This window comes from Astyanax mexicanus, chromosome 23 (genome assembly GCF_023375975.1).
Source record: "Astyanax mexicanus isolate ESR-SI-001 chromosome 23, AstMex3_surface, whole genome shotgun sequence".
In the NCBI taxonomy this organism is placed as follows: domain Eukaryota; kingdom Metazoa; phylum Chordata; class Actinopteri; order Characiformes; family Acestrorhamphidae; genus Astyanax; species Astyanax mexicanus.
The window spans coordinates 8,019,662-8,033,190 of record NC_064430.1 but is presented as its reverse complement, the minus strand read 5'-3'; the positions used below and the strand labels follow the sequence as shown (position 1 = coordinate 8,033,190).

At 37.6% G+C, this 13,529-nt stretch overlaps 1 protein-coding gene across 1 annotated transcript in view; it reads left to right on the top strand.

Moving 5' to 3' along the window:
• Positions 1-6,794: 6,794 nt before the first annotated feature.
• gas2b (growth arrest-specific 2b) overlaps positions 6,795-13,529 on the top strand; it is a 43,648-nt gene continuing 36,913 nt past the window's right edge. The window contains exon 1 of the mRNA XM_022667117.2: positions 6,795-6,995. The gene's annotated coding sequence lies outside the window, so the exon portion shown is untranslated. The remainder of the gene's footprint in view (positions 6,996-13,529) is intronic.

Below are 13,529 nucleotides of genomic sequence, written 5' to 3'. Positions count from 1 at the left end.
ATGTATTGGTTAATCAGTGTATAGCATCAGATATAACCTCAAATAACGATCTACTCTCTCGCTCTCTCTCTCTTTCTCTATTCCCTCTCTCTTTTACTGTACTCTCTTTACTACCTCCTTCACTTTCTCTCTCTCTCTCTCTACTCCCCCTCTCTCTTTTACTGTACTCTCTTTACTACCTCCTTTACTTTCTCTACTCTCTCTCTCAATTCAATTCAATTCAAATTGGCTTTATTAGCATGACTGTTTAAAAAAAAAAAACAACATTGCCAAAGCACACAAATGTCAAAACCGAACCTATAGTGAAACATCAATGAAAATTTTAACATAAACATCAATTAATTAATAAAAAAATCACAATAATAATAACAATGATTATAGTAAAAACAACAATAATAACAAAAATAGTAATAATAATTATTATAGTGATTATAATAATCAAGTATAATAATATTAACAGTTGTTTATTAGGGGAGTTACTCACTGTCCTTTAGGCGTTTTCAAGTTGCCACATATTTGGCAGCAAGAGGTGCTGTTTTTCCTTCACCAAGAAATATTTTTGCCAATTCACATTTGCTTATATTTGTTATATTTTGTACACTGCAGGAGGAAGTGCTCTCTCTCTGTCTCTCTCTCTTTTCTCTCTCTCTCTCTTTCTCTACTCTCCCTCTCTCTAACCCTACTCTCTTTACTACCTTCTTCACTTTCTCTTTTCTCTCTCTCTCTCTCGCTCTCTCTCTCTCTACTCTCCCTCTCTCTAAATCTACACTCTTTACTACCTCCTTCAATTTCTCTCCTCTCTCCTCTTTCTCTACTCCCCCTCTCTCTAACTCTACTCTCTTTACTACCTCCTTCACTTTCTCTAATCTCTCTCTCTCTCTCTCTCTAACTCTACTCTCTGTACTACCTCTTTCACTTTCTCTTTTCTCTCTCTCTCTCTCTCTCTCTCTTTCTCTACTCTCCCTCTCTCTAACCCTACTCTCTTTACTACCTTCTTCACTTTCTCTTTTCTCTCTCTCTCTCTCTCTCTCTCTCTCTCTCTCTCTCTCCTCTCCCTCTCTCTAACTCTACTCTCTGTACTACCTCCTTCACTTTCTCTTTTCTCTCTCTCTCTCTCTCTCTCTCTCTCTCTCTCTCTCTCTCTCTCTCTTTCTCTACTCTCCCTCTCTCTAACCCTACTCTCTTTACTACCTTCTTCACTTTCTCTTTTCTCTCTCTCTTTCTCTACTCTCCCTCTCTCTAACTCTACTCTCTTTACTACCTTCTTCACTTTCTCTTTTCTCTCTCTCTCTCTCTCTCTCTCTCTCTCTCTCTCTCTCTCTCTCTCTCTCTTTCTCTACTCTCCCTCTCTCTAACCCTACTCTCTTTACTACCTTCTTCACTTTCTCTTTTCTCTCTCTCTTTCTCTACTCTCCCTCTCTCTAACTCTACTCTCTTTACTACCTTCTTCACTTTCTCTTTTCTCTCTCTCTCTCTCTTTCTCTACTCTCCCTCTCTCTAACTCTACTCTCTTTACTACCTCCTTCACTTTCTCTCCTCTCTCTCTACTCCCCTTCTCTCAAACTCTACTCTCTTTACTACCTCCTTCACTTTCTCTACTCTCTCTCTCTCTCTCTCTATTGCTGTCTCTCCGTTTTGTCCTCTCACTTCTGTCAGCATCTTTATAGAGGAGACAGGGTTGTCATAGAGACAGAGATGCTTGTGAAAGGACATGCACAGAAAATCTATTTGTTGTACAGTGTTTTAAAAGCTAGTGAACGTGCACAGATCAGAGGGACTCTGTGCTCACTCAGAATGAATACAAGCTTACAGAGGGACACAGATAAAGCAAAATAAAAATAAAAGCTGCATCCCAATTGCAGATTAAACATTACTACTACTACATGATATGAGTACATACTATTACATACTTAATGATGCTGTTTTTTCAGGTTAGTACACAAAATATGAATATGCTAACATGTTTTGTATTAAAAGGAAGTGAAATAGTGTTGCTATGACAACATACAGTACCAGTCAAAAGTTTAGTTTAGTTTACTTTCTTTGTGTAATTTTTTTACATAGTAAATTTATTATTGAGGAGGTTAAAGCTATACAGGAACACATGCAGAATAAGTTGAGAGATAGAGACGGTTATATTGTATAGGTCTTGGTGTGGTTGTTGGTATTGGTGGTTGAGAGCTATAGCTCTTGATATGGTTGTTGCAGTAGACGTGCTGACAGAGGTTAAGTGACGCTAAGATGATAATGTGCAGATAGCAGTGCTCCATCATATCCTAATCACATTATAGTAGCACACCATTCTTTCACCGCTTCAATCTGATTATCTGAGATGGGCGTGGGGGTGGGGCTTGGAGATTCATTCAGTAAAACGATCTTCTTTATCATGTGGAGAGTCTTGGATTCATAGACAGTTTCATAGACATACAGTACACTGAGGAAATAGTGGAGAAATGGCGCCAGTTCTATATTATATCATTATATTAATAATAATATTGAAGTCTTGCTTCTCTTAAAAATAAACAGAAATTGCTAAATTGCTAAATGCTAAATTGCCCCCTGATATACGCTGCAATAGACTGGTGCCCTGCCCAGATGATATACCTAGGTCCTTGGTTTGGCCCTAGACACTACATGACCCTGACCAGTAAGACGTTGATGTGAAGGTGGATAGATAGATGGATGGACTGATGGATGGATTGATGGATTACTAATCATTAACTACATGCAACTACATTGCAAAGCAAAGCAAACCGCTTCTCCTTACTCATGGGAGTGGAAAGTTATATAAGTAGAGCAACGTGGTATAAGAGATAAAACCTTTAACCCTATCAAACCCATTATTCAAATTTTTTACCTAATTATACATAAATTAAAAACATTTACACTGTAAAAATGAGAGAAAAGGTTAAGAAAACTTTTTAAAGGCAATTTACTATACAACATTTTTGAGGCTCACTCAAAAATAAAGAAAAAAAAGTTGTGGCAACTAGATTTCTTTAATACAGATTATAAATTTTTTACATATATAAAAACTTAAAAATTCACTTTATGTTGTTAGTTGGCCTAATTTAACGTCTATGAAATGTGTATAATAAGCTCTGCTGATTATCCTTTAGGATCAACAAAAAAGTAACTTTTTATAACATTAATCAAACTCATGCAGTGAGCACAACACTATAATTTTGTTAATTTACGTCAGCTCCAGGGAAATGGGTTATTTATGACTATCACATTTTTGTATTTATTGTAAGTCATATAAACTTGCAGTAGTGCAACTGTAACCAGCTGCACCTATAATCTATATACACTCAGCAACACAAAGCATAGCAACTTGCTCTTATGGCCTACAACACTAAAGCCAGGCAGTTATTATATACTATTATATAACACATATATAAATCCTAAGAGAAGGCAGCAACAGACTATGGAGAGTGACTATACACTAATGGTGAGTGAGAGATGGGAGAAGATGCCCAGTATGCAAAGAGCGTGACCAATATCAGGTGAAACCCCCTGCAGATTTGCTTATAGACCCCGTTGGACTAAACAGTCAATCTGAGCATGTTGGCCTGGCCTTAATTAGGGTTCAACTGCAATTTTGGTAATTTTGCCAACACAGATTATTTAGTCAGACCAACTTTTAAAAATAAACTTTACAGTTTCTTAGTTAATTGAGGCAACTAGTTTGCTATAGTTAAGTGTGCTATTTCTGTGTAATGTGTACTGAACAAATACATTTCCCTGAAACTGCTCATCCATGCCAAGAGCCATTTAAAAACCATAAGTTCTAAGACTGTGAAATGTTCAGTTTGATAGAGTTAACCAGCCAGGATCTACCTTAAATAATAATAAAAAAAACCTCAATAAATGCCTTGGAATGTATTCATTTAAGGATTTTTAAGATGGACAGCTTACTCTGACGTTTATGTTTCGTATTTTGAATAGAAAATATACTGTACAGTACCTAGTTTCACATGTACATTTACTTAGTGTACAGAAAAGAACTGCTACAGTGCCCTCCAGAGGTGGTGTGCATTAGGTTATACACTGTTGTGGGGCAGTTTTGCAGACCAGGATTGATCTTATTCCTAGACTACTGTATATTTCCTTCCATGCTACTCTGAGGCTTAGATTATATTTGTACAGTTCTTACAGAAACCTCAGCCCAAAATACATGAAACCATGTTATACCATTTAACAACCCGCATTTCCACAGGCCTGCCAACCCTGCTGTACCCCACTGTGTTATTTCCACAGGCGTTTTGATCCGAGCTCTGCTCCAGCGCTCCCAGTCTCTGTAATTATTTTCCAGTCAAGAGCCAGAAGGTGAATGAGCTGACAGTTATGACCGGAGACCCCCTCCTTCTCCTCTGTGGGGAAAAGCCCCGGCTATAATTCAATTCTGCTCCGTCTCGGGTAAATTAACACGCGGAGAGGGCGCATATTAGATGTAAATTAACTCCACTGGTAAAGTGCAGATGGTTGATTAAGCAAAATACATCTGAATCTGTCATTTACTTTTGCCAAATTAGAAAAGCTGCCACAGAAAAAAATATGGACAGAAGTATTGGGACACCACCTCATTCATTGTTTCTTCTGAAATCAAGGGTATTAAAAAGAGCTTATCTTTTGTGTGTCTATTTTCTGTCTATCTATCTATCTATCTATCTATCTATCTATCTATCTATCTATCTATCTATCTATCTATCTATCTATCTATCTATCTGTCTGTCTGTCTGTCTGTCTGTCTGTCTGTCTGTCTGTCTGCCTCATTCATTGTTTCTTCTGAAATCAAGGGTATTAAAAAGAGCTTATATTTTGTGTGTCTATCTATCTGTCTTTCTGCTTGTCTGTCTATCTATCTGTATGTTTATATGTCTTATCTGTCTGTGTGCTCAGCAGGTAGATGTATGTAGTATAATTAGGGGGGCTCAGGTGATGTTTAGGGTCTTTCTGACCCTGGGGACAGATCTGAGCACCGCGCGGCACGCGCCCCTTGATCGCGGGGTTTCTGGTTGCCAGGGAAACGCGCGACGCCGCCATCTGTCCGCGCGCGCCGATCCCTGTCGCCCTGCCGCGTCGCTCGAGACATAAACCCCCAACCTAACACCTTCAGCTTGATAATCAGGAAGAGTGGAGATGAGACAACCGCGCGCCCTGACACTGCTGCGCTTTTACGCACAGGCGCACGAGCACGCGTGAAACAGCCCCACGCGCCAGCGGCTCCAGACTGAGATAAATAAATGCAGGTAAAACAGTGATGGAGAGGAAATGTGGTGCTGAATGAAGAAGTGGTGAATATTTAGTGTGCACTAGGGGCTTATACGATCTGTGATGGACACTGCCCTCTGCTGGACCAAGCTGAACTTTAGTCCGCAGGGTTCAGTGTGGCTGCGTTCCAAACAACACACTGCTGTACTTCACAAGTGTAGGACACTATCTTTTAGATCCTTTTTAGGGGATTCAGACGCAGCCTGGCTCTACAGTCTCCTTTCAAATCTCACTTATATAAAACACAGCAGAAAAAGCAAAAACATTTGTGTTTGTTAGATTATTTCTTTGTTGAAACAGTTTTAACATTGCTCTTTTTAAATGGAGCCACATTTAGAGCCACAAGAAACATACATTAGAGGATGAGCAGCAGAGCTGAGTATGTGCTGAGGTTTAACCCAAAAAAAAATTTAATCTAATCTGCCTTTGTTAAACAGATTTTTCTGCCATTGAATCATTTGGTGTTTGATGACCTTCTTGGGGCATCATCAAGCCAAGAGTCAAGTCAAGTTAAACGTTTTTATTGTCATTACATCTGAATACAGGGAACGACAATACAATAGAAAACATAAAGTGCAAACATGGCTAAGACAGTCCGGTAGTAAATTAGAGCGAGAGTAAAGCTCAAGATATAGAAATGTCTTAAGAAGTCAGACACAGCTCCCTTGTCAGCAGCTCTAGCTATGTGCAGCTCGAGAAGTGAGGTTAAGCAACTTAAAGTATAGCTGAATGCTTTGCTAGAATAAGTGTCCACAGACATTTGGACATGTAGTACAGCCAGTTATCTCAGATCATTTTAAAACTGAGGTCAGGATGTTGTATCAGGATGTTGGATTGGGATGGCAGTATGTCTAACATTAGACGTTAGACATACTGCCAACTGTCCCACGTTTATCTGTTCCAGAGTGTACTATAAATATACCCTAGAAGGGAAATATCTGATAAAGTATGCAAATCATATACAAACACAGACTGAAACATCACAACCAACATTTAAATCCTGACCCTTTAGATGGTATCAGAAAATCTACACTGCATCAGCCACAGAGAGAAGAGCTTTTCATTAGATTTTTTTTTTACTTAATATCAGATATGTGTTGTAATGTTTACCATTTCAGTGAATCACATTCCATACAATGGGATACTTTCCTTGTTGTATTTTTTTCTGTTTTATTTAGGACAATAATATGAACAAACCCCAGTTTTTGAAATAAACATTTTTAAATAATAAACATTCATTGGTGTCAGTGATTCTATGCCAGTATTCTATGTTTGATTGTGATTAATAACACTTTTTCCCTCTTCTTCACATTTACACTTTTAATAGTTGATGTATAAATGTGTATATAAAAGTGGAATTCCTCATTTTGCACAGGTAATAAAATAAAGCTTAGCTTGCTCTTGCTAATGTTTACTTACCTGAGACGCTCTTATTTAAATCCCATGCAAATACAGAATCAAGTCAAATGTCTTTAAATATCTGTGCTCAGAGTTTCCCAGAGCAACCAGCACTGCTCACCATTGCCCTGCACTGTTCTGCACTGTTCTGCATGTCAGAGCCAGAGTGGAAGTGGGAGCAGTGGTGAAGGAAGAGTTCAGACAGAGCAGCTCCTCAGCGCTGTGTGAAATGAGTGCACACGGCTGCACTGTCAGACTGTTAGAGAGTTAAAGCCTGGCAGCAGCACTTTCACACTGCTGAGGAACAGCAGGAGAACTTTAAGGTATGTCTAACTCTTCTTATACTTCTTTTATGCTGTTTTTGTAGTATTGTGTTCATGGGACTTCCTTTCTATGAATAACCATATACCAACCATTTCTCCTTTTTGAGAGAAATCAAGTCTTTTCCTAACAATTGTTTTGAGTTATTTTATTTTAAGTGCCTTCATGAATAAATAAAATATATAAGCCTAAATAAATCATGATTTATTTACATTTTTAGGTAAAAAAAAAACTAATATTAAAACTATTAGTTCAAACTAATCCGTAACAAACAACATTTATACTGATAATTAGGGTCTTATATCTATTATATATTTTATTTTCAAGCATTATCTCTTCATCTGGTCCATTGCAGATGCCTCATAGATGCTTAACCAACATTCAATTAATATTCTGCATGTCTATTAAATGTCTAAAGTAAATGTTTCTCTATTGATTCTATTGAATGGAACCCTACACCCAACTCTAACCCAAACTCTAATCTTAACATTTAGTTAGGTTAGGTTTAGGGTTAGTTTAGGGTTAGGTTTTAGAATTGATTTATGGTTAAGGTTAGAGTTAGGTTTGGGGTTAAGTTCTGTAGAGAATCATTTACATTAAACTAAAGGTTCAGTTGAATTTAATACATATTCAATTAAATGTAAGTTGAGCATCTATGATGCATCTATAATGGGCCACCCAAATAAAGTGTTATAAAGTGTTAAATAATATATATGCATATATATTTGCATGGAAGTCTAATATAATTTATACATTACTTATCTCATATACTGTATATTGCAGCACCATTGGTAACACTTTCAACATATATATCCTAGGTGTTACCTATCCATAGAAATCCTGTTTATGAATTACTTAATATTTTTGTGGCATATATATAAGGTTTTCACAGTGTATATAATCAATGTATAATGTAACAAAAGCTTAATAACAACTAAATTATACCTTTGGAATTTTGGAACTCAAGTTCTCTTAAAATAAACAAAAATGTCAGACTGGGTCATGATAAAGCATCAATCTATAATTCATATAGGACATTTACACTATTTGAATGTTTATAATGATACAGTTACAAATCTATTATATATAATTCATTCAGTGTAATTTTACTACTCAAACCTAATCTTACCTCAACTCAAGCCTAAATCTAAATTACACCTCAACAATAACCTGAACTCAACTTAATTAAGGTGGTAGTTGGTGAAGTTTAGGTTTAGGTTAAGCTGTAGTAGGTTAGATTTAGGAGTAAATTCCAGGAGTAAATTTCAAGTTTTTCCATCTATTATCTGATTACCCAAATGTATGTAAACACGTTGACCCTAATACTAAAAAAACTGTAATTCTTAGCATATTCAGATCATGAAGTGCTGGTAAAACACTAAAACACATTATGAGGACATTTGGTACTGACAGAGTTTAGTGTTAGTTAGTGCTGGGCGATAAAACGATATCGATAGTTATTGAGGAAAATATATATCGCGATAAATATGATAAGCCGGTCGATAGGATTCGATAAACTTTATTTTCTATTTCCCGTTCAAGTAGTGCTGTGAACAGGCGCTGCCTCTGCTCAGCCAAGTACCTATATTTGTCCCCTTGTACTTGTTTTAAGGTCCAAACATGTGTGGGGGGGGTTCCGGACCTGTGTGGATGTATAATGACTTTTTAAAATTAATTTAAAATCTGTTTGAGCACCTTTTACCCACCTGGCAAGTGTTGTGGACATCCTAGCGTCTGTCCACAAGGCTCTAAGCCTGCTAGTGATTTTGTCCATAACTCTTATTAACCCTTATTCTCTCACTTATGAGTAAAAAGTGTAAGAGAAAGTGATTTGATTTATATCGTGATACATATCGATATCGGCTGATATGGAAAATTATATCGTGATAAGATTTTTTTCCATATCGCCCAGCCCTAGTAGTAGTATTAGTAGCAGAAAATATATAGACATGCACACAATTTTTTTTATTGAAAACATAAACCAAAACATCAGGAAGCCACACCCCATGTTGGTATCTTTCGTGCAAGTTCTTTGTGAAAAAGCAAAAGTTTGGCCTGATTTTACAGGCTGTAATTTTGGTACCTACTCATCTCCTGAGCATAATGAATGGAGCACCAACTTTCAGGCAAGCGTGCAGCAACACTAAATCAACTCTCATTATATTGCAGCAGCAGGCATTAAATGGACCAAAAGCTCTGAGGCATTTCCAAGGAAATAAATCAAAGGTACTGATAGTTTTTCAGCTCTGACAGCTAAATGACTGCTCCGTATTGTCAACAAGAAAGTGCTTACACTAGACAAAGCTCAGGCACCAAAAGTCTCAGCGCATGTCCTGAGGCTACCGCCTGATGTCCCGTCTATAGAGCCATAGTTATGAAGACATTAAAGGCAGAAACTGTCCTTGAGTCTTGCTCTCAGTCTGTTTGGAAATAAAACCTCTACTTAATATATTATAAATTATGTAAACCCCCAAGGAAAGCCTCTAAAAAACAGGTCAAATAAAGCTGCAGGTTTCTTTCTAAAGGTGGAATGAATACAGCGGAACATTACTTTAGAAAAGCCCATCAGGTATCTCAGGTATCAGATTTGGGATAATATGATAATCTGTATCATATTACCACCGATCCTACGAAGCTTTCCGCATTGTTTACAGTTTCACTGAAACATGAGAACGTGCCACAGAAAAAAATACATTGCCGGCAGTGAACTGGACTCAAAACAAACAAAAACAGTGGATCATATAACTTCAAAAAGAGAACCTTAATATGTTTTATTTATAGGTTAATTTCCTTCCTCAGCTATAGCCCTTGACTAACATACTATTAATGCCATGAAGTAGAAGCATATACGACTAAAAGTTTATCCCAAGATTTTTGTAACATTTGCAGACATATTTTGAGCATATATTACAGTTTATAATAGAACCTCCTGTTCAAAGGTGGTGCCGTTTTGCAGGTGTTGCTACATATTGTATTATTCACACTACAGCTCCCGTCCACTGGTGGTGCTGTTTTACCAAATACACATAGCCTGCCTGCCATGTACTTGAAGAAGAATTGAGACAACAGTGTGGCTACAGCTACATTCATGCTGACACACTTAAACTTCACCTACTGCCCCTCAACCTAAACCTAAACTAAACCTACTACCCCTCCATCTAAATCTAAATCTAACCTACTACAGCTCAACTTATACATAAACTTCACTTACTACCCCTCAATCTAAACCTAAACTTAACCTTCTACATCTCAACCTACACCTAAATGTAACTTACTACCCTCAATTTAAAGCTAAATCTAACTTACTACACCTCAACCTAAATGTAAAACTAAACCCACTACACCTCAGCCTAAACCTAAGCTTAACCTACTACACCTCAACCTAAACCTATAAACTAATCTACTACACCTCAACCTAAACCTAAAAACGAATCAACTACACCTCTACCTAAACCTAAAAACTAATTTACTACCCCTCAATCTAAACCTAAACTAAACCTACTACAACTCAACCTAATCCTTAAACTAAACCCACTACACCTTAACCTAAACTTAACCTACTACCCCTCAACCTAAACCTTAAACTAAACCCACTACACCTCAACCTAAACCTAACCATAACCCAATACACCTCAACCTAAACCTAAACTTAACCTACTACACCTCAACCTAAACCTTAAACTAAACACACTACACCTCAACCTAAACATAACCTATTACACCTCAACCTACACCTAACCTTAACCTATTACACCTCAACCTAAACCTAACCTTAACCTACTACACCTCAACTTAAACTAAACCCACTAAACATCAACCTAAACCTTAAACTTAACCTACTACACCTCAACCTTAAACTAAACCCACTACACATCAACCTAAACCTTAAACTTAACCTACTACACCTCAACCTTAAACTAAACCCACTACACCTCAACCTAAACCTTAAACTAAACCCACTACACCTCAACCTAAACCTATAAACTAAACCTACTACACCTAAACCTTAAACTAAACCCACTACACCTCAACCTAAACCTATAAACTAAACCTACTACAACTCAACCTAATCCTTAAACTAAACCCACTACACCTTAACCTAAACTTAACCTACTACCCCTCAACCTAAACCTTAAACTAAACCCACTACACCTCAACCTAAACCTAACCATAACCCAATACACCTCAACCTAAACCTAAACTTAACCTACTACACCTCAACCTAAACCTTAAACTAAACACACTACACCTCAACCTAAACATAACCTACTACACCTCAACCTAAACCTAACCTTAACCTATTACACCTCAACCTAAACCTAACCTTAACCTACTACACCTCAACCTTAAACTAAACCCACTAAACATCAACCTAAACCTTAAACTTAACCTACTACACCTCAACCTTAAACTAAACCCACTACACATCAACCTAAACCTTAAACTTAACCTACTACACCTCAACCTTAAACTAAACCCACTACACCTCAACCTAAACCTTAAACTAAACCCACTACACCTCAACCTAAACCTATAAACTAAACCTACTACACCTCAACCTTAAACTAAACCCACTACACCTCAACCTAAACCTTAAACTAAACCCACTACACCTCAACCTAAACCTATAAACTAAACCTACTACACCTCAACCTTAAACTAAACCCACTACACCTCAACCTAAACCTTAAACTAAACCCACTACACCTCAACCTAAACCTTAAACTAAACCCACTACACCTCAACCTAAACATAACCTACTACACCTCAACCTAAACATAACCTACTACACCTCAACCTAACCTTAACCTACTACACCTCAACCTTAAACTAAACCCACTACACCTCAACCTAAACCTAGCCTTAACCTGCTACACCTCAACCTAAACCTAACCATAACCTACTACACCTCAACCTAAACCTAACCTTAACCTACTACACCTCAACCTAAACCTAACCTTAACCTACTACACCTCAACCTAAACCTAACCATAACCTACTACACCTCAACCTAAACCTAACCTTAACCTACTACACCTCAACCTAAACCTAAAAACTAATCTATTACACCTTAACTTAACCTAAACTTAACCTAACATACCCCAATCAAACCTAAACTTAACCTACTACACACCAAACTAAATCTAAACTTAACCTAAGATACCCCAGTCCAAACCTAAGTTTGACCTTCAACACCCCAACCTAAACCTAACCTTAACCTACTACACCTCAACCTAAACCTAAACTCAACCTACTACACCTCAACCTAAACTCAAACTTAATCTACTATCCCTCAAATTAAACCTACACTTAACCTATGATACCTTAATCTAAACCTAAATGTAATCTACATCTTAAACTAAATCTAATTCTACATCTTACACCTCCTACACCGCAAACCAAACCTTAACTTAACCCATTACACATCATTTCATTAGTTTCAGTTTTGTTCCTAATGTGTGTGTTATATGCTGCCTAGTGTGTAGCATATATCACACACTTTGTAAGCATATGTGATGTCTGTGTGTATGGATGCATGTTCACAGTACATTTTCTTTAGTGTGTGTGTGTGTGTGTGTGTGTGTGTGTGTGTGTGTGTGTGGACAAAGGCTCTTTCTGTGTGTTGGTGAGGTTACGGCCCTGTGCCTGTACTGGTGTGTGTACTGGGTCAGGTGTCAGTAATGGTGTAAATGTAGCACCTGTATGCTGTACTGCTGATGTGTGGTCTTCCCATGCCCTTTCAGACAGCCAGGTTCAGTCTAGACACATCTCAGCTTAATCTCACATATCAGCCCTTCACCCAGCTCTCAACTGCTCTTTAGAACAGCTTTACTCTGCATGTGACACGTCACTTTGCTTATTGCTATCTTACACCCCACCAATGGTCTATTTTCATGCCTTGTGCTTGCGTCGTTTAAATAGCAAAAGTACTTGTGAATATATCTACACCGAGGGGTGTGGGGATCTTGAAATGGTGGCAGAAAACAGAGTTGCACCACTGACTGATTAAAACCCTGACAACAGCCACCCATCAGACATCCATACTAGCAACACAAGTGCGCCACACAGACTCAATGCATACACAAAAGGATGCTCTGCAGAGCCAAAACTCAACTCTTACATCATGAATAAACAGAACACAAAAAAAGGGTGAACAAGCAGCTCAAGCACTGTGCTGTTAAAATAGCAATCCGCCAAATTCAGTGACACACTGATTGGTTTACTGCATGTTATGCACAAAACACACCCGTGATCAATTAAGAAAATTAGTAAATATCTTTTTTTTTTTGGAGTTTCGAGCTGCGCAAGTTGTACTTTTCCTGTCGTTATGATAGCAAAGATACTCTGAAACGCCCTAAATCAAGCTGCATGGTGCACGGTTGATGTATATTATCTACAACAAGTAAGTCCCAAGTCTTGACTTGACACTCAAGTGGGACGCCAAATGTTCTAACATAAACAGGGTTGTCAAAATGATAACAAGATAGCCAAGCATTTGAGAAAGTAAGTTATTGGGATACCAGAGTGTTAAAAAA